The sequence below is a fragment of the Pelodiscus sinensis genome, chromosome 1 (genome assembly GCF_052426305.1).
Source record: "Pelodiscus sinensis isolate ZL-2025 chromosome 1, ASM5242630v1, whole genome shotgun sequence".
In the NCBI taxonomy this organism is placed as follows: domain Eukaryota; kingdom Metazoa; phylum Chordata; order Testudines; family Trionychidae; genus Pelodiscus; species Pelodiscus sinensis.
This window is the reverse complement of record NC_143052.1, coordinates 19,206,859-19,229,676: the sequence shown is the minus strand read 5'-3', so window position 1 is coordinate 19,229,676 and position 22,818 is coordinate 19,206,859. Positions and strand designations below refer to the sequence as shown.

The 22,818-nt window shown below is 41.2% G+C and overlaps 2 long non-coding RNA genes across 3 annotated transcripts in view; one reads left to right on the top strand and one right to left on the bottom strand.

Moving 5' to 3' along the window:
* The window catches only part of LOC112544806 (uncharacterized), a 60,008-nt gene extending 49,357 nt beyond the window's left edge, over positions 1 to 10,651 (bottom strand). Inside the window, exon 1 of the long non-coding RNA XR_003088139.3 lies at positions 10,512 to 10,651. This is a non-coding gene — a long non-coding RNA (uncharacterized LOC112544806). The remainder of the gene's footprint in view (positions 1 to 10,511) is intronic.
* The window catches only part of LOC142829060 (uncharacterized), a 132,546-nt gene that overhangs the window by 16,192 nt on the left and 93,536 nt on the right, over positions 1 to 22,818 (top strand). The window lies entirely within an intron of this gene.

Sequence of the window (22,818 nt, the reverse complement as noted above, 5' to 3'; positions counted from 1 at the left end):
TTGGTCCTGTCATGAGGGCAGGTGACTGGACTCGATGACCTCTCAAGGTCCCTTCCAGTCCTAGTATTCTATTCTATTTATTCATCAGGACCAGCAGCTCCTTCCCAGAACTACACAGAAGTTTATCTAGATGTCTCGAGAGATCCGCAATCTTTGCATCAGGCAAATCACCATATGGTTCTCCCAGTCATCAAAAACACAGCTGTAAATATTTCTAATGATCAATTCCTCATTACTAACACCTCCCTTTTTTCTAATGACTGGAGTTCCCTCCTCCAGAGAAGTATTCTCAGTGCAAGAGGATACCACAACATCATCTGGAAGAAGGGTCCCAACTATGGGATGGTTTTACTCTGCTCCAGTGTACTACCTCTATACCTGCTGGGAACCCCTCACAGGTAATATTCTAAGCAGGAGATTTAAAGTGAATACCGGCTTCCTTTCCATTGCTCAGAAAGTGCAAAAGGACTAGAAAGCAGGCTGGAAAATTAGCCCTCTATCAGTGACCTCATAACATTTCATGTTTATTGTTTCTCAATGGCTCCAAATCAAACCATCTCCGATGAGAAGGAAAGGGGTGGGCTGGGAATTTTTCCACTGGTAGCTTAAAATAAGAACAACTATCTGGCATGTCAATGAAGTTGCATTCTTTCTGGTTATTGCATCGGCAGTAATAAAGTTTGTTTAATTAAGATGAAATCAGCTGTTGATATATGATCCAAGAAAGGATCGTACTCAGATTTATTTTTCTGACTTTCTTTTGTGAGTCTTTCAAATAGTTTATGGCAAGGAAGCTTTTAGATGCTTTCCATTTCTGAAGACTCCTGACCAAGTCTTCAGCAAATGTAAACTGTAGTAGCTTCTTAGACTTGGAGAGTTCTACACCACTCAGTATGAACCAACTGAAGACTGGCCTCTCAGTCTTTTGGCTTTTAAAATTCCTCTCAGCAGATACTGTCCATTTGATTTATGGGTAGATCTATTACTCAGATGGTCCCATAGATAAAAAATTCCAAGCAAGGCACCAGAGCAAATGTTTATTGGCAGCGTGAAATTTCGGAATACAGCATATCTGAAGCTCTGATAATACCTTTAATTTTTAAACTGTGGTGAAAGCTGTATTTCACTATTAGGGCCCTTACCTATGACCTTTCTCGGGTGTCTCCTTTATCATTGCTTTTCACTCATTGCATTTATGGCAAATAAATCATTGCATGTCCGGGAAATTTTTTGAGCTGGGATGGTTACCACTCTCCCATTTCTTATGTATTAAGGTTGCATAATTGCAGATTCATGTGTCAGTGGGCCCCTTTAAGCAGTCAACTTACTTCTTGATAGATGCCATGATTTAGAATGCCATCCTTTTATTTGGCAAAGCACATTTCAAATATGCCACGGTCTTCAAGATTATTACAGAAGCTGACATCCTTATAGTTTTCTCAGTAGATTGCTGACCTCTGAATATTTGACAAGTTCTCTTGATTTCATGGATTTCAGAACCTTTCTTTTAGCCATAAATAGCAGATTATTCTAAACAGATGGATCTAACTGTCTAATGGGTCATTAGAGTTCAAAATGGGTTTATGTTCTTTTAGGTTTCATTAAGATCTTACCTGCATCAGTGTAAGTGACTCCACTGATTTCAGAGGAGTTGCTCCTCATATACGATCATATACAGGCAGTCCCCGACTTACGCAGATCCGACTTACGTCGGAACCGAACTTACGAATGGGGCTTTTCTCGCCCCGGAGCTCACGGGTGGCGGGTCGCCGCCCATGTCCTCCGGGGCGAGAAAAGCTTCTCCTGGTCTCCCTGGTCTGCTGGGGGGGGGGGTCCAGCAAAGCCGCTGGACCCCCCCAGCAGACCAGGGACACCCGAGAAAAGCCGCCGCCTGGGCGGCTTTGCTCGTTTGCCCGGGAGCAAAGCCGCCCAGGCAGCGGGACCCCTGTTGCCTGGGCGGCTTTGCTTCTGTCCCCCTAGTCTGCTGGGGGGGTCCAGCGGCTTTGTTTGACCCCCCTCCCCAGCAGACCAGGGAGACAGGAGCAAAGCCACACGGGCGGCGGGGTCCCTCCGCCTGTGCGGCTTTGCTCGGGTCTCCCTGGTGTGCTGGGGGGAGGGGGCGTAGCTAGTGCGCCCCCCCACCCCAGCAGACCAGGCTTTTGTTGCAGGATGCCTCGGGTAGAGCAGCTGGGGTGCTGACGGGTTGGTCCTGTGGGAACCTACCTGGCAGCGCCCCAGCTGTTCAGTCCCAGGCTCAAGATTCAGCAACTGTTGAAACTGATCAGGCTGATTCCAGGAAGCTGGGGGCAGAGCAACTCTGCCTCCGGCTTTCTGTAGTCAGCCCCTGGTCAGTTTCAGTGGCAGCAGCTGAATCTGGAGCCAGTTCTGACTTGCATACAAATTCAACTTAAGAACAAACCTATTGTCCCTATCTTGTACGTAACCGGAGGACTGCCTGTAATTGGAATCTGTATCTGACCCTCATTCTTTTGAGCACTGAAAAATGTCAATGCACAGAGAGGGATTTATTGAAATATGAGGATTAATTGGTTTGTCAGCAAAATAATGTGGTCAGTAATGAAGAACAGTTACTAAATCATATGTTTCATTTTCACTTTGAAGCAAAATAGTCTGAGAACTATTTTGGTTTGGTGACCACCTTACAGCTTTGAAGAGCTGGGGCTATGATATGATTCTTAAATCACTCACAGGCAGATGCAGTTAAGAACCTAAGAATGGCTATGCTAGGTCAGACCAAATATCCATCTAACCGTCCTTCTGACGGTAGCCAATGTCAGCTGTTTCAGAAGAAATAAACTAAGCAGTCCATCTTCTGTTGTCCATTCCCAGCTTCTAGCCAACAGTGACTAGGGATACTATTCCTGCCCATCTTCACTAGTAGCCATTGATGGATTTACTCTCCATGAATTTATGTAGTTCTTGTTTTGTATCCTGTTAGTCTTGGCTTTCACAATATCTTCTGGCAAAGGGTTCCACAGGTTGACTTTGCACCATGTGAAGAAATGCTTCCTTTTTGTTTGCTTTAAATCTGACACCTATTAATATCATTTGGTGACTCCTAGTTCCTGTGTTATTATTGAGTCCACAATTTTTGGCTCTTAGCCCATCTGGGTAATCCACTGGTGGGCCATGAGACATCTTGCTGACGTTTAACATCTGCAGGCACTGCCCCTTCACCACAGCTCCTAGTGGCCATGGATTACTATTCCTGGCCAATGGAAGCTATAGGAAGTGGCAGCCAGCACGTCTCTGTAGCCCATGCTGCTTCCCACAGCTCCCATTGGCTAGTAACACTGAAATGGGGCCATGCATATGGCCAACATCAGCAAAGTATCTCGCAGACCACTAGAGGATTATCACGATGGGCTGAGAGCCAAAGGCTGTCGACCCCTGTGTTATGAGGATTTGTAAATAGCACTTCCTTTATTTACTTTCTCCACCCCTGTCATAATCTTTAGATCTCTAGCATACTCCCTCCTCCCCCCACCAAGCGTCTCTTTTTTTCAAGCCAAAAAGTTCCTGTCTTGTTAATCACTCCTCATATGGAAGCAGTTTCATATGCCCAATCATTTTTGTTGTCCTTTTCTGTATCTTTGCCAATTCCGATATATCTGTTTTTGGGATGCAGTGACCGCATCTACATGCAGTATTCAAGATGTGGGCATAACATAGATTTATATGGAGGCAATATGGTATTTTCTGTCTTATCTATCCATTTTCTAATGATTCCTAACATTCTGTTGGCTTTTTTCACTGCCACTGCACATTGAATGGATGTTTTCAGAGAAGTATTAACAACGATTCCAAAAACTTTCTTGAGTGGTAACTGCAAATTTAGATGCCATCATTTTATATGTTTATTACTTTGCATTGATCAACACTGAATTTCATCTGCCATTTTGTTGCTTCATCCCCCAATTTTTTAAACCTTCATAGTCTGCTTGGGACTTACATTTTGCTTCCTCACTCTTTAATCCTTTTTTCCAGATCATTTGGGAATATGTTGAACATAGTGATCCCAGTCCCTCAGGCATGTTACTATTTACCTTTCTCCCTTCTGAAAACAGGACATTTATTCCCACTTTCCCCCCTCCATCATTTAACCAGTTACTGATCCATAAGGAGGACCTTGACAAAGGCTTTCTGAAAATCTAAATACACTATTGTCTCTGGAGCCCCCTTGTCAACATGTCGTTGATCTCCTAAAAGAATGCTAGTACATTTGTGAGGAATGATTTCTCTTTACAGAAGCTGCAGTTTTCTCAGCATAGAACCATAGAGCTGGAAGAGACCTCAGAAGGTCATCAAGTCCAGCCCCCTACTCTAGGCATGACCAATCCCAACTAAATCAACACCTCTAGGGATGGAGACTCCACTACTTCCCTAGGTAACCCATTCCAGTGCTTCACTACCCTCCTAGTGAAATAGTGTTTTTCCTGATATCCAACCTGGACCTCTCCCTCCTCAACTTGAGACCATTGCTCCTTGTTCTGCCATCTGTCACTACTGAGAACAGCCCTTCTCCATCCTCTTTGGAACCTCCCTCCAGGAAGTTGAAGGCTGCTATCACATCCCCCCTCACTCTTCACTTCTGCAAACTAAACAGACCCAACTCCCTCAGCCTCTCCTCATAGGTCATATGCTCCAACCCCCCCCCCCCCCCAATCATTTTCGTTGCCCTATGCTGGACCCTCTTCAGTGCATCCACATCCTTTTTGTAGTGGGGGGCCCAGAACTGGACACAATTCTCCAGATGTGACCTCACCAGAGCCGAATAAAGGGGAATAATGACCTCTCTGGATCTGCTGGCAATGCTCCTCTTAATACAACCTAATATGCCATTAGCCTTCTTGGCTACAAGGGCACACTGTTGACTCATATCCAGCTTCTCATCCACTATAACCCCCAGGTCCTTTTCTACAGAACTACTATTTAGCTGGTTGGTCCCATATCTATTTGTTTTGATAATTTTGTTCTATGTTACAATTTTCAACCAATTTACTTGGTTCTGAAGTTATTTTCTCCAGCCCATAGCAATCACGATTACTTCTGGAAACATATTAAAACATTGGTGTTATGTTAGCTACCTTCTAGCCATCTGGTACAGAGGCTAATTTTTGTGGAAAAATTACATACCACATTGGTCGGGGATCACTGCTCTCCTAGGATTTTATGGAAAAAGAGAACCCAATTGTATATTTAAGGAAAAACTTGTTCCCCAACAAATCAGGTTCATTTGTGTCTCTGTTTTGTTCTTTACTATAGGTTCAACCTGTTTGTTTGGGTTTGAAGCCAGGCTTATTTGCTGTAATTGCCAGAATCACTTCTGGAGTCTCTTTTCAATATTGGTTTCCCATTAGCTCTGCTCCTATCTTCTGGTACAGAAGTTTACTGAAATGGTGGGTTACATTTTACAGTTTCACAGTTGAGTTCCTTCAGAATTCTGGGGTGAATACCCTCTGGTCCTGGTGACTTATTGTTTAGTTTATCAGTTTGTTCCAAAATCCCTTTTACTGGCACCTCAATCTAGGACACTTCCTCAGATTTGTCACCTAAAAAGAATAGCTCAGTTTTGGGAATCTCTCTCTGACATCCTCAGCAATGAAAAACAATTCATTTAGTTTCTCTACAAGGCTTATTGTCCAGGAGTGCTCCTTTAGCATCTTGATCATCCAGTGGCCCCACTGGTTGATCATCAGACTTCCACTTCTGATATCCTTAACAAAAAAACATGTTGTTACTTTTTGGCTAGCTGTTCCTCAAATTGTTTTTGGACTTCCTGATTATATTTTTGCACTTCAGTTCCTGGAGTTAATGTTCCTTTCCATTATCCTTACTAGGATTTAACTTCTACTGTTTAAATGATGCCTTTTTGCCTCTGACTATTTCTTTTACTTAGCTGTTTAGCAAAAAAAGTTGCCATCATGACTAATGTTGTATATCCAAGAATTGGGGCTGAAATTTCATCACAGTGAGTGAGATATTACTGTACCTGTACATCTGATATATTTGTTAATTGTTGTTGTGCATGGAAAACTTGCACATCAGTATTGTTTTGCCCCTACCTGCAGAGATGAGTAAATTGTTTAAATAGGTTTTGACTCTTATACAAATTATCTGCTTTAACCATGCTTTACTTGGTATAGGAACAGTTAAGGGAACATTTTTGTATGCAACCAAGGGACAGGTTTCCCATGCACCAGCACAAAATTCAACATATTTCACAAGAGTGGATCCTGGGGTGGGAGCCAAATAACATTTAGTTAGAATGCAGAGTACTTTGTGGAGTAGCTTCCAAACAGCATTTTGACTGCATCAAAACCCAGCTACCGACTACCTTTCATAGGTAACTCAGAATATGATTCAGTTGACTCCTGCTGCTTATTCATGACCTGTGGGAAAAGACCTCCAGAGTGGAGTGTATTTTTATAGGCACACCTTTTTTACCTAGGTGATCAGCAGATGGGCCTACTTTGCCAAAATGATCAATTTTGGATTAAAATTCACTTTATACTTTAACTAGAGTTTAGTTTAGTTAATGAAATGTTGTTAGCCTTCTTATTGTGTGACAAAAGGGCAGCGGACCTGTAATTAACACACCATACCTGACAGGGTCACCCAAAATGTAACTTCACTAGCTGGCTAGTGATGCCAAATCCAAGTGAAAGAGCAGGAGAGGACAGGCACTTAGGGATGTGGATTTTCTAAAGAATCCTAGATACCACATGATGACCTTGCTTTAGTGATTAAATACAGAATGGATCAGACTCAGTTCCTGCATTGGCATTTATGGAGCTATGGCATTTACCTCACATATTTTATGCATACAGGGATCTCATGTAAGGATCACCATCAGCAGTGCTGTTTAAACCCGTACTAGTGTCTGTCCTCTACATGGCACCACAAATGAAGTCATACCTTTTAGAGTATTTGTTTCTGCTCAGTTACCACTAGAGCTGCAATCTCTGATGAGCAGACTGTGTAGCTGAACCTTAAACCTGGTGTGGGGACAATATTGCAGTGAAAGAGTCTCATGAGATCCGACAAGAGATGAAGCATGTTTTGGGTATTCAGCCTCAGAATCCAAGATGGGCTAATGTAAAGCTTTCCTTTTTTATATTGCAGTTCAGGGTTAGATGACACTTCCAGGAAACCCACTAACTTCTCCTTTTTTCCCTTTATGCAAAATAAGTTGTTGATTCACACAAGGGACTGGGGGATGTGAAGATCCATATTTGTTATCTATGAAAACTATTCCTGGTTTGCCTGGGGCACCCCTAAGTTTTTTAAAGGTAATTTAAATACTTGTGAATCGGAGAGTTTGTCAGGTTGTTTGTTTGTTTGTTTGTTTGTTTTTCTGGTAGGGTCTCTTTGAGAGAGCTGTGACAAACAGCAAGGGAGTTTACTCACTTTCCAATCATTTCATCTGTCATCTGAAGAAGTGGGTTGTGGCCACGAAGGCTCATGATACTATCTACATGTTTTGTTAGTCTTTAAGGTGCTACCAGAGTAGTTGTTGTTGTGTTTTTATTTTCCAAATACAGTTACAAAGACTAAAAAAGAGAGGCAGAGTTGCTATCAGTGTTTGTGTTAAAAGAGAGGATAGTCTGCATTCTTTTAGTGACCACTTCTGTTCTAGACCTGGTGTATTTAAATGAACAAGTTTCCCTAAAGAAAATGCCCAGTTGCTGATTTCTCCTCCAATGAGAAACAAACTGTACATTTCTAACATCTGCTTCCACTTGTCAGATACTCAAATGTTGACGTACCATGGTGTGGGCTACTTCAGGACTGGAAGTGCAGTACCAACACATGCAGGCATGTACCCCTACAGCAGGGCTAAGAGAAAGAGAGGAGTCCTTCTAGGTCTGTCTTCATGTAGTTTGTCAATGCACAGCCTGCCTACTGAGACTGTGCACTGATATTAGGATTTGGCTTTTGCTAACAATATGCTAAAGTTTTTTTTTTTTCCTCTCTCACACTATCAAAATGAAACTGGAAACCACTGCCTGTAATTAAGTGATATGTTCTAGATTTTCTTGAAAACACGTGAACATGTCTCTTGATTTCATACTTGCAAGGCATGCTTCTCTCCACTGACTTTTAATCTTAATGTTCCCATATTGACAAGACCACTGATTGGGTAGAAAGAAATAAGTTTAATTTTATAGATAGACAGATACAGATATCTAAATCATGGAAATATATCTCTATAATTAGAAACACTAAAACTGTACCTCGTGCTTAAAGTTCCACTTCCATCAATTTTCCTTAGGTTTAAATTCAAGGATAATTGGCTTTTTTAATTTCTTTTTCAGTTGTATATGCTTGGTGGCATTTCTGAATGGATGCCAATGGGGTTGAGAAGTTTTTATCATGAGTACAGGGATTGAGTGCAAACAAATACTGGTATTCCTTCTGCCAGAAATTTTGTAGCCAAATTGAACATAAAGACTGTTTGAGCTTCCAGTAAAAGGATATTTTTTGCTTCTAGAATGTCAAGAAACAAATGACATGCCTAAATTATCTGTCAAATCAACCCTCCAAAAATAAACTCCACACTTGTGACGAAGTGAAAATCTCCAGTCCTCAAATGTCTTGGGTGCTGTTGAGAGACTGGTCATTTGGAGAGTATGCTGACCCAGGCTTCAGCTGACTCTCAGCATTTTACAACTGCCATAAATATGACTGTGCAAAAACCTTCAAAAGTTCAAAGCACAGCTGCATATCTGAGACCTGACCTGCAGACTGCACTGAGGGGGGGAGGCGGGAGGTCTCACAATCAAAGTGAGTTAAGATTGCACAGCACCTTACAGGAAATGACCAGGACCTTGCGGGATTAATTCCTAAATAAATAAGCTGTGACAAACCTGCTAGGTTACAAAATTCTATCGAATGTCTATCTCTGCATGCAGCAAAGTGACTGACAGAACATAAGGCTAACAAATGGTCTATATTAAGGCTTCAAGTTCAATATACCTTCAAGAAGTTAGCACATAAAGGCATTCAAATGTTGACCATAACAGCCTCAGCTAGTGTTATATGAGCAATGCAGTTGTAAATACAAACACTCCAGTATGCCCTCTATTTTTTTACTCAGCTTCATAATGAGAAAACAATTGGACAGATTCTAAATCCACTTGTCATTAGTTTTAGCAGGAATAAAAAATACTATTTTGCTCTGGGCCAAACTATTTTCTTTTTCCTGATGAGGACCAAGTCTTCCTCATAAACACAAAGATCTGCACCTATCATGAGGGAGGATTTACTTCCCCGAGGTGGTTGCACAGAGCTTAACTGAAAGTCAAAGTGATTCCCTCTGTAGGTGGGACTTGTGACTGCAGTCTCTGGTGGCTGTCATTCTTATCCGGACACACAGATTTTGGAGCATGTCTACAATACCCTGCCTATTGCCTCCTTAGTCTGTTCTTCCCAAGATAAAAGTTCTCAGGGTTGAGAAGGAAACACCAAAGGACGTGAATGTAATATTCCAATAAAGCAATTGATATTGACAGTGTTCTTTCCAAAACAAAGTACTTTTTATTCAAGTTACTAATAATCCTTAAGCAAAATACAGGACTATGTAGCACTTTAAAGACTAACAAGATGGTCATCTTGTTAGTCTTTAAAGTGCTACATAGTCCTGCATTTTGTTTCAACTACATCAGACTAACACGGCTACATTTCTATCACTAATAATCGTCACTACTACAATATGATCTCAGAGGGGTAGGTGCATTAGTCTGTAAATTTAAAAAAAAAGGGGGGGGGGATAAAAGAGCAGTCCTGAAGCACCTCAGGGTATGTCTACGCCGCAGCATTATTTTAAAATAACAAAGTGCACATCTCTACTACAACAAATCATTATTTGAAAATAACATCAAGATGGAGGACTTCTTACTCTGGACTCCTGTAACCTTCATTTCACAAGGAGTAAGAGAAGACTAAGAAAAAGTGTTCTTCCTTCGACTTCCTGCTGTGTAGACAGTGACAAAAGTTGAATTAAGCTATTTCAAATTCAGCTAAGCAACTGACGTAGATGAAGTTGTGTATCTTAATTTGACTTTTGCCCTGCTGTGTAGACAAGCCCTTAGACACTAACAAAAACCCTACTTCTTCAGATGAGTAGAGCAAGAGGCACAGTTCTAAAAACTCTAAGGCACAAAATCCTTGAGACAAACATCTCTTTGCTATTGAGCCTTAAAAAGGACTCCTTCTACAAAAGTGTATGATTCTCTGTGAAGCAATTTGTTGCTAGTGGCCAGTTTGCAGGAAATTGCTGACAGTAGATCTTAAATTCCTTTAAAGTTCACACAAGTAAAATATAATTAAACACTATATACTATCTTAAACTATCATTAAAGATATTAAGCTTGTTGTATAAATATGTTGCTGCTTTCTCTTTAAAAATCAAATTACTGCTACTACTTGGTCAGTCAGTCCTTCCCTTTCCAGCTTTCTTTTCTCTCTTTGCAGCACTTTTTCTTTACCTTCTGTTGCTTGCTCCCCAGCTCTTCCCTCACCTCAGACACAGCCTCTGAACACCAAAACTGTTGCTGGAGGTCCATTTGTCTTTTAACTACATTATAGCTCTTTATATACCTTTCTATTTGTAGCAACAGTTACCTCACTCACACATGCTCAGTTTTGATCCTTACCTCGGAATTCTGATTGACAACTCTGTCCTTTAAAACAAGTTGTGACCAGTAGGAGTACATTCTGGCTGACTAACTGCTTAACGGATGCTTCATGGATGACCTCTATATCCGTGTTTCTCAACCTGTGGTACAAGTACCCTTAGGGGTGCTTGAGAAAAGTCTGGGGGGAACATGAATACAGCTGACATTTGGAGAAAACTGAATTTTTGTTTTAAGTTTTACAGCATTTATTATTGTTGTACTTTACACCCCAAAATTTCATCGCCTGCTCGGCTACAATTAAGTTGGTTAAACAAATTTATTGTAATGAGAGAAAAAAATGTTGTGTGTCTGAAAACTGTAGGTACTGGGGGTACTTTATTTAAAAAAAAAAGGCTGAGAAACACTGCTCTATATAACCTGTTACTGCACATGCTCACTCTTGTCATTTACCTCAGATCTTTCATTCTAATGAGCCCCCTACATACACTCTCTCTCTTTCTTTCTCTTGGCTGTTTATCAGTGTCCATTTTAGGATGAAATGATTTTTTGCTTATTCAGACTGGAGATTGGAAATACAAAGTACAGACCAGAGAATTTTCTCTGATGCCATATGCAAGATTCAGGCACTGTGAAATGGAGATGTAGGTGGCAGATAGCATGCTCACTGGGTGATTAGCGCGGTTTCTCACTAGCTGTCTTTCATCCGAGTATGGAAAGCTGATCAGCATGAGGTGGAGCCAGCACCCCAGTTAATTGCTCTGGAACATATACATCTGAGTGGGTGTTTAATTTGATAAGTGCCACATGACTGTCATGTGGATGCAGCCTTGAAGGAGAGCCTCCCCTAAAATAATAATCTTTTGTGATTGTTTGTTTTTGTTTTATTTTAAAGACACTAGGAAATCCCTGAATGGCAGTTAACTTAATAGACAAAACCTGGAGAAGTAAGTGGGGGCCAGGATCTCTGAATTTTTCTTAAGATGGGGAGGGAATATTTGTTTAAATGAGACTGTTGGCTGAGTCACTGCACCATTGGCTATATATCTGTCCTTAGAGCAGGTATATCACCTCTCTGAATGCATTCGTTTTGATACCCTTGAATATTGGTCATGCCTGCTTATGTTGTCAGACTTCCATGTCCCTTATGTCTGAGCCGAGGCCTGTGCACATTTCCCACATATTACTACTGTATGGAATGCACCACCATAATTAACAATTGTCAGATATTGTGGCTGAGCTTTTTAAAGGACTGCATAAGTGTATGGCTTTGTAGCTATTGTGTATTTGTGGGAATGCTTGCTGTAAAGAATTGTATACACTTAGTGGTTTATAAATAATGGCTGTTTCCAAAGAAGAGCATTTACTAAACCAGTGACATGCATCTAAGAACTCACTGGACTAGAATGTGTACCTGACTGAGCCTTTCTTTCTACATTGTGTTGGTACAAAAATGGAAGTACCATGTAGTCAGTCGTTTGTGTACGTTTCGCATGACTAGGTGACTACCATAATTCTGTCCAATTTTAGAGTTTTTTATTTTTTTATGAATTAGAATGACAAAAATAATTCTAACTTTTGAACGCCATTGTTTTGCTTGGATCAATCTAACTTCTCTGTCTCCTTGGCAGCATTTTTTTTTCTTTAATTCGACTGTAGTCCTTGTCTGCAGTATGGACAAAAGAATATTTTAGGAGGCTGTAAATTGATGTTGAATAACAGGAAGAATCCTTCGAACAATGGGAATATATTAACTGTTTATGGAAAAAAAGGCACTTTCTGTTAAACAAGCAGCACTTTCAAAAAAACACATCTTATCTGTCTATATTTATAAAAAGATAGGACCTGTTCGTCATGGTGCCCAGTATATAGGCCTAGTCCTTGGCAACATTTATTGATTTAAATATTGGAAGCTATAGTTACAGAAAGTTGTGCCTGATATCCCATAGTTCCTGTCCTGATGGCTGTGCTCAGTGTGTTGTGATCGCCTTCCCTTTCAAAGCTCTAGGAAGTATCTGGCAGCTGTGTGAGCTGCTTTGTTTGGGGAACAAAGAGAACAAATCATTGGAATGCTCCAGCTCTGCCCCGCTATGAACACAGTAGCTGGCAGACTGCTGCTTCTAGGGGAGGGCTGGAGAGATTGCTGCCCTGCCTTGATGTTCCTCAGCACAGAGTGCTCACAGCTACGGGGGGAATCCCAAAGAGTGCAGGGATCACCTCTGCCTTCCCACACAAATTAGAGAATGAGATATGCTAATGAGCATTTAATTTGCTTATCTTCTGCTGAAAAAAAGCCACAGTGTAGATGTAGCCCGAGAAGGAAAGATTTCTGAGAATAAGTAAGAGATTCCCAGTGCTTGGTCATGATAGTCCTAAATGACTTAATTAGCTTGCTTATTATTATAAAAGTTTCTACCTCCTTTTGAAACCTAAGGTCTTGTCTACACTACAGATCTATAGTGATATAAATATATACTGATATACTCTCCTGTGTAGACAGCACTTTGTCAGTAGGAGGATTTCTCCTGCCGATTATAGCTAAGGCTTCTCAGGGACGTGGATTAATTACACCAAGAGGAGCGTTCTCTCCCATCATCTTAGAGTACCTTCATTTAAGTACTTTAAATACTACATTGGCGCAGCTATGCCATTGAAGTATAGACATGCCCTAAGACTGCAAGTCATTTGTATGTATCTGCTTTAACCTATTAAATCACTCTCATTTCCAGTGAGTAAAAGTACTGCTACTTTAGGAAAAAAATGTAAATAAGTAAAAGTCAATGTATCCTTCTGGAAAACTATTTGAGTAAAAGTACAAAAGTATCATTTCTTAATTATATTTAAGTATCTAGAAGTAAAAGGTAGGCATCCTATGGAAATCTATGGTTAACCACCCAAGTTATCATAGAGAATCATTTTATTTATTTATATACATTCTTTCTCTCTGTATATAATTTCAAATCTAAAATTTAAATGTAGTTTCAGCTTTCATTTATGAAGCTAAAGAGTGACCAAATTAAATACGGGAGACAAAATAAATTTCTGTAATTTGGCCAAATTCACCAGCATGCATTTATCATCCAAATGATTAATTACAAAATGATTTGTTTAACCTTAGAAGCAGTTTAATTTTCAAAATTATCAAAGTCAAGCCTTGCTCTCCTAGAACAAAATATGAGTCCAGCAACAGTGAAGAGATGTGCCTTGGCCCTGATGGACAACTCCCTGATTGTAAGAAAGGACTGCAGGAGATTCATGGTGTCTGCCAGGCAGGCTAAATACCCATCAAGCTGCTTTGCAGTTTCATTTGTGCAAGAGGACTTGATTGAAGCAAACAAGTTTTCTTCATCGAAGGAGCCATTCTGCTACTCAAGTGGATATAGTAGGGGCTCCATCTGTTGTCTTACATAGTCAAGACCTGTGCTAGAAAATAATTGAGAACTAACATAACTGGTGTTAGTTATGCAACTAAATAAATTAAATTACAGAAAAATAGTGCTGCCAACTAATGAGCTTTCAGATCTAGTTGGCTCTCCAAGAATAAACCTGCTTTCACTCATAACATTTCTGTGTAGAACTAAACATATGACACATGAATTCAACATACATGTTTTATTTTTTCCATAAATAGCTAGTAGATAAAAAGCATTCTCACCTAAAACAAGTCAAACTCAAAGCTTTTTCAGTCAGCCTATTGCAGCTATACTGCACGGGAGAGCCTTTTTTACAGGCTGTATTCCTTTAACACATTCTGTTACATTTTCTAATAACAGTATCATCCTCGGTCCAAGCAGTCTTAAACTTTGGCAGCATGATTACAGCTGCAACCAACTCCAGGTCCTCAAACATTTCACCAAAACACTGCTATGCGACGCTGAAGTGCATCTATCAGTGGCCTACAGAATTTGGAGGACATCTAGAGCCTTTGCAGTTTTGAATCCATCTGGTATCATAAAATCATAGAAATGGAAGAAACCTGGGGTCATCAAGTCCAGTCCCATGCCCAAGGCAGGACCAATCCCAACTAAATCAACCCAGCCAGGGCTTGTCAAGTCGAGACTTAAAAGCTCTAGGGATGGATTCCACCATCTTTCTAGGTAACCCATTCCAGTACTTTATCACCCTCCTAGTCATAGTTTTTCCTAATATAGTGGTAGAAATGTAGCCGTGTTAGTCTGGTGCAGCTAAAACAATATCCTACCTAGACCTCCCCCACTGTAACTTGAGCCCATTGCTCCTTGTTCTACCATCTGTCACTACTGTGAACAGCCTCTCTCCATCCTCTTTGGAACGTCCCTTCAGAAAGTTGAAAGCTGCTATCAAATCCCCCCTCACTCTTCTCTTCTGCAGACTAAACAAACCCAAATCCCTTAGTCTGTCCTCATAGGTCATGTGCTCCAGCCCCCTAATCATTTTTGTCGCCCTCCACTGGACCCTCTCCAATGCATCCACATCCTTTCTATAGTGGGGGGCCTAGAACTGTACACAATACTCCAGATATGGCCTCACCAGAGCCAAATAAAGGGGAATAATCACTTCTCTAGATCTGCTGACAGTGCTCCTCCTAATGCAACCTAATATGCCATTTGCCGCCTTGGCGACAAGGACACACTGTTGACTCATATTCAGCTTCTCATCCACTGTAATCCCCAGGTCCTTTTCTGCAGAACTGCTACATAGCCATTTGGTCCCCAGCCTGTAGCAGTGCTTGGGATTCTTCCATCCCAAGTGCAGGCTCTATACTTGTCCTTGTTGAATCTCATCAGATTTCTTTTGGCCCAATCCTCTAATCTGTCTAGGTCACTTTGGACCCTCTCCCTGCCCTCCAGAATATCTACCTCTCCCCCTAGGTATAGTGTAGGTAGCAGCCATCCCGTTTGCACTCTGGTCTCTACTTGGAGAATATTTAGTGCCTTTGCACTGGGCCCATGACCATGGCGTTTTCTGCCAAAAAGGCCAGCTCTGCTGGATTCAGACTGTAAAATAGTTAATAAACATTGTTAATTGAGTTAAATATGGCATGATCAGGTTTTTTAAACAAAGTATAAAGCAAATAACTGCTATTTACATGTTAATTTCGAGTGCTGCAAACACATTTCTGACAGCCCCATCTCCTTGTTCATTCAGTATGTGCAGATTTCTCTCTACATAGTTCCATCTTGTCTGGTTTCGCTGAATGAACTGTAGCTTGCATTCTGCTTCCATCATTTCTGCTCCAATACCTGAGCATCCAGTTTAATCCGCAGTGCCTGGCATTTGGCCAAAGTGGACCTGGCCAGGTTTTTGTAACTGTCATTTGATTCAGCCTGTACAACATATAAGATGAAATCAGGTTCGATAAGTGGCAGGCACAACGGTAGTGTTTTGGTAGGTGGTACTCAAGGCCATTATCTGTGTTCAGGGTGTCTGCAATTTTGTGAACTTCAACTTTGTTTTCATCACCATCATCATCAGTTTTTTTCCTCTGTTTCCAGACTGCTGCTTTCAGTAGTCTGGTGGTTTTTGCTGCCAGATATTTTAAAAGCTTTGTGGAAATTTGACCCATTGTCTTGTTGTTCTAACAATCTTCTCTCATTTGATATTCAGAATGAATGCCATTTAAGGCACCAGCCAAAACATCAAAGATGTGTGAACTTTTTAGATGTCTACATGCTAGTTCAGCAGAACGTCTCTCCAGACTCTTGGAATCAATCCAGTGAGCTGTTACAGCAATGAAGCTGTGTTGCCTGGCCATCCCGCAGTCTATGGTGGTGGCAATGTATTGCACTTCACTCATGGCATCAATCAAATTTCTCTTCATGGTTTTGGCAGCATCAATGATCTTTGTACAAAGAGTAGGTCTTGATATGCTGGTAGAGTTAGGCTGTAGATTGTGAATGAGGTCTTTAAATGCTGGTAGCTGTACAACAATAAATGGCAGAAGACCTTAAATGATGTACTTCAGAACTGTCTTGTCCATTATGGCCTGTGATATACATATAATGGGACTTGTCACAGTTTCAATCTTGAGCTGCTTGCTTGTGGAATCAGAAGTGTGGTCTGACTCCCTCTTTCTCTTTTGCACAGTAGAAGTAAACCTTGCATATTTCTCCAGCTGACTGGGGTGTTTTCTCTGCAAAGAAAATACAATACAATTTTCAGTTACAATTTAATTAATAACTTCTATTCACAGATTTGCTTACAGAAGAATTATAGCTGCAGATCACCCAAAGAGCAATGGAAAGACACATGGTGGGTATAAGTGGGCTACGGCACGTTACTATTGATGATTTGCGCACAAGAAGCGGTGTCCACGATATCCAAGTTACATATGATTGGAAAAAGAGATGGGCTGGTCATGTAGCAAGACTGAGAGACAACAGATGGACAGCACTTACACTTTATTGGCATCCACGAGATGTATATAGAACAAGAGGAGAAAGGCCTTCAGCACATTGTGTGGATTCTTTATGGAAGATTCATGGAAGGACATGGAAAAGAACTGCACAAAAAGGACGGCATGAAAAAATTACGATCTACATTAGTGGTGAGATTATTCACGTTGATGAAATCATGGATCTTCCAAGTACAGAGGGAATGTCTACACTACCCCGCTAGTTCGAACTAGCGGGGTAATGTAGGCATACCACACTTGCAGATGAAGCCCGGGATTTGAATTTCCCGGGTTTCATTTGCATAAACTGGATGCCGCCATTTTTAAATCCCTGCTCGTTCGAACCCCGTGACGCGCGGCTACACGCAACACGAACTAGGTAGTTCGGACTAGGAAGCCTAGTCCGAACTACCTAGTTCGTGCCGCGTGTAGCCGCGTGGCACGGGGTTCGAACGAGCAGGGATTTAAAAGTGGCGGCGCCCAGTTTATGCAAATGAAGCCCGGGAAATTCAAATCCCGGGCTTCATTTGCAAGTGCGGTATGCCTACATTACCTTCCTAGTTCGAACTAGGAGCATAGTGTAGACATACCCTTACAGATTTAATGGCTAATTTAACAACAATAAGTGGGGAAGATACATGATGCTAAGGGCTTCAAAAAGCTGTAGCTTTTAAAATCTGCGATATTGGCCCTGTTTTGTTCCAGATTTCTAGTAGAGAAAGAAAACATTTTCCAAACTGTGTAACTACCTATTTAAATAAGAAACATAAATATTTTTTAAATGAAGCACCAAACAAGTCTGAGTTAGCAGACTGTTGAAACACCGCAACTAAGAGGCATTGCATATGTAGTTAAATAAACTTGATCCAACAAAGTACATTAAACAGCCCACATAAAGCTATCATTATAGGCTTAACTCAAGAAAAAAGAATTTTACATCTCTACATACTTCTTTAAATTTGATGGCAAGTTGTAAACAAAGAAGATATCAAAGGCGCATTGAAGATCCTGTAACATCTTTCAGTACAAAAGGATCCTTAAATTACCGCCGGGGTGAACCATACTGTTTTCCACTATCTTAAGTATCAAAAAGCTGTTGATGAAGAAGATGCTCCTGGAAAACTGTAGATTGGGGGAATCTTTTTTGGGTCGGGAGCTACTGATCTACAGAAAAATCATTGAGTGGGGGATGGCACACAAGTGAGAGGCAGCCACCCCTCACCCAAAAAAACAACAAATACCCCTCATGAGCAGTTTCCAGTACTACCTTCCCCCAGCCAGTGGGAAGAGGATGAATGGCAGTGTGCAGCACCATGCTGCTTTTCCCCCACATGCTGGATCTTGTCTGCCAGGCTCAGGGTTCCCCACCCCTCTATAGATGCTATTTTTGAATGAAAAGGTGTTGATGCGGCTATGAAAAAGCGATTGAGCAATTAAAAGGCTTTGCGCATGCGGCTGTGCTTTAGCAAATCAGAATGCTGTCTTGCCCAACTGTCAGTGGGGAGATGAAAGTAGTGAATAACTATGTGCTTCCAGAAATGGTAGTGGAGATAAAAAGTACACAATTTTCTTACTTCAACTTTTACTCAAATAGGTTTTTTTATCACAAAAATAAATTACTTAAGTACAAATGCCAAAAAAGTACTTTAGTGTATATTTAGTAAATATTTCTAAAAACAAACAAAAACTTCAACAACAACAAATAGTCTAGTAGCACTTTTAAAGACTAACAAAACATGTAGAAGGCATCATGAGCTTTTGTGGGCACCACCCACTTCTTCAGATGACTGGAGTGTTGGAAGTCTAGATCCAAGAATAAATATGGGATGGGGGAGAGGAGAGAAGGGAAAAAAACTGCCTGCATACTTCTCATTCTTAGTTAATATATCTTTGAATCATTTAGTATAGTATTGGATAAAGTATTGTCTGTTAGAGGATCTCATGGATTGATAGAGTTTAACATCAGAAGGGGCCATCATAATCATCTACTCTAATGTACTGAATGTTGAAGGCCACAGAACATCACCCACTTCAACCCCAACCTCTGGTTGAGTTACTGAAGTCTTCACAGTTTTATTTTAAAGGCTCCAAGTTAAAAAGGATACACAGTTTATACAAGTTTAATTCTGCAAGAGACCTATGCTTCTGGGGAAGGCAAAACATCTCTCTAGTCTCTGCCAACCTGACCCAACTCCAAATATGGCAGTCAGCTAGATACTGAGAATGTGGGCAAGACTTACTAAGTATCTATAGAAGAATTCTCTCTAGTGATTCAGAGCCCTCCCCATCCAGTGTCCCATCATTAGCTGTTTTGAGATATTTGCTTCTGGCAGTCATAAATTGGCCCCATGCCATTGTAGGTAATATTACATCCCCTGTCTAAATATATCAAGTTCATTCTTCATGACAGATTTATTTATTTATTTTTGCCTCCACAGTTCCCTTTGGAAGGTGTTCCAGAACTTCATTTCTCTCATGGTTAGAAATCTTCATCTAATTTCAAGCCTCAATTTGTTGGTAGCCAATTTATATCCATTTGTTCTCAAATCTTTCTTCAACTTCCCTGGTATTTATCTTTTTCATGTACAGTTTGGACCTCCCTAGTCTGTCTACCTTGGGACCTAGCTGGTCCTTAACAAAGGAATTTTGCTGGCCCAGGGAGGTCAATTCAGGCCTCCGCAACTGGACTCTGCTTATGGCCCCAGTTGTTGACCTCTCCTCTCAGACTGACTGACAGCTGCTGTCCCACCTGGACTTCCAACCACTGGCCTGCTCTGGCTGCTGTCCCCGTAGCTACTGACATCTCCAAAGGGGCTGCCACTGGTCCTGCAGCTGAAGTTGGGATCCCGTTGCTGCTGGCCCCGCTGTCCTGCAGCCCCATTGTTCTGCAGCTGGGCTGCTAGCTATGCCCTGCTGCTGTCAGAGTCCCCACCACCAAATGCTGCCAGAGTCCCCACCAACACTGCTGTTGCCAGAGTCCCCACTCCAAACACCACAGATGTTGCTAGACCAGAAAGTCCTAGATTTTAAGTATTCTACCTGTATTTATAAAGAACAATCATATCACCACTCAGGCTTCTTTTGGGTGTGCTAAACAATCCAAGCTCTTTGAGTGTCTTCTCATAAGGTTGATTTTCCATTCCTTGAATCAAAGATGCATTTGATCTGGGGTGGGGGAGGGAGAGGGAGACCATCTATCACAAAGGCAAGATGACCTGTGTTGCAAGATAGACTGCAGTACTCAAAGGGACTGTGTGATTAGGCTGTTGTAATGCAATGGTTAGGAGTTCACACTTGATATGTGTTTAGTGAAATCTTTATGTAGAACTCACAACCACTGTGGGGTATGTGCCATGCTTCTTAAGAGCTGGAAACTGATATTCGGCACTCCAGATGGCTTGACAGTTGCCTCACTGTAAAAGAGGCTCTGCTCAGATTGTGGGACCCTTGCAAGGTTGCATCTGATTCAGCTGGGACTTAGCAGTGTAAGATGCTCACAGCTACTGCTGGGTCATCTTGCCAATGTTCCACAAGGGGTTTCTCAGTGTAAGATGCTCTATGACAGCGATGATCTTATGGTATTGTAGAAGCTGCTTCGACAGTATCATTATTCTATTGACCAGCCAAAGTGACTTGTGAGAGCAGGAGATGCATTTTTAGACTATGGAATTCCCTTTCACAAGACAGATGAATGATCATGGTAAATCACTGCTTTCAGAATTAAAGGCAAACTAAATTCCTCCCTCAATAAATGTTACACACACACACACACACACACTCAAGTACACAACCCCTGATTAGAACAAAATAATCAAGGTATTGTTTCTGACGATGGAGGTAGAAAATCATATCTATATATAGGGGAGATACACAGATGGCTTAGTAATATAAACTAAATATATTTATTTAGAGTAAGACTGCCTGTATGTTGTACAAACTCCAAGTGAAGTGCACTAATCCAAAGCTCTGGAGACAAGTACAGAGACGAAAATTATCTGACCAAAGCAGCAGCCCCTCTTCCTGCTATACAGCATTTGACCATGTGGCCAATAATACCTTAACTCCTAATCACACTTTCCCAGTAGAAATCCCCTGTCATCTACATGGGCAACATTTATACTCTTTGCTGTAGCTGGCAGGGTAGTCTAGTTGAGGCTAGAATTTTCAAGTTCCTGAAATCCAATAGCATTTCTGTGCCTATGTCCTTTGAGAATTCCAGCCTGATTCAGCACCTCTTCTGCAGGGCCGGACCACAACATTTTGGCACCTGAGACGGGGAGCTCAAATGACACCCCCAAGCCACTTCACTTAGGCCAAAACTTTGAAAGGTCTCAATTCTGCCTTCAAGTTCTACCCCTCTCATGGCACTCGACCATCACTGTGCATCAGAGCAGAGAGAATACATATGCACCAGCAACAGACACAATTTTCTACACTCTGGGTCCTAGTGGCACTCCCCCACCCCACCCCACCCCGGTCTGGCACCTGAAGCGGACACCTCAGTTTGCCTCATGGTAAGATCAGCCCTGCTCTTCTGGGTAACTTCCACTGGGGTTGCTTCTAGGGAGCATTAACTGATTCAGAATTTGCCCCTCTCTGTGTGCATCCCCTCTCTTTTGCCACTAACCCCATTAACCCACGGTTCACATTGCATCCCTTTCTCCTGTGAGGTGAATTTCATTAAAGAAATGTACTGTATTTGTCTGTATGTAAATAGTCCATGAACAGTTAAGGTGCTTGTTGGTTGTTCTCAATAAATGGACTGGAGTTGCTAGGGTTTGTAGGATAAACAGAACTTGTTGCACACTATAAATTGCTTTCTCTGTCTGCTGTTTACATTGACTGTCAACATGAGGTCAGAGTAAAAGGGTTTGTCTACTGGTGACCCTCCGGCATTGCCAAAGGTAATGACAGACTACTTAATAAAGCAGAAATCTCCTGAAGGAGGAACTATGTGAAGTGACCTAGCTCTTTCAATTGACTATGTAATTAATTGAAATTACTCTTCTGAAGTGTAATGAGTATATGTGTATCTGTTAACATATAAAATATAATGTCAGTTCATGGTGCACAAGATTATGTAACATAGTTGCTGGGTTTTGCAGGGCACAAGTTTTATTGGTCTTACAAATAGTTTCATCAAGCTGCTCTTTGCATCAACTTGGAGAATATTTGACTCTCACTTTGACACTTTTTGCTTAAAAGACTAAAGGTCCAATTCTGCAATAGGCCTAACACTTTTACCTCTTTAGCAGGAGGCTTTGTATGATTGAGATTTAATAGCACTGTGGCAGGGCAATGAAGATATTGTGGCCCAATGTATAGAGGAAACTCCGTATCAGCAGAGTAACAACACCATAAGAGAGTTAGGAGAAAGAGACAATATGATGTATCACTTCTTGTATAAACAGTGACATCTAGAGTTGCCATTAGTATTCCCTAATATGCAACCAAGTTAAAGGTTATCATCTGCTGCAGATTTAATGGATTGCATTAGAATTACGGCAAATGACCCCTGCAGCTCCTCTAAACTTGATCGATCACAATGTAATTGTCAAGGCGGGCTAGCAATTAATTTTCATTAGGCAGGGAAGTCATTAATGCTCACTGTTAAGGAAAATGGCTATTAGATTGAGGTGGAAGGGATTCAATCATTCTTTGCAATTAAAAAATAAAGATGGCTAAATATGTTGGTTGCACATGTTAAGAAGGAATATCATAGCAGCGCCATTAACTTGTGCTATTCCTGCTGTGATGTGTTGATTTCAGCCCTTTAGGTATACAGGT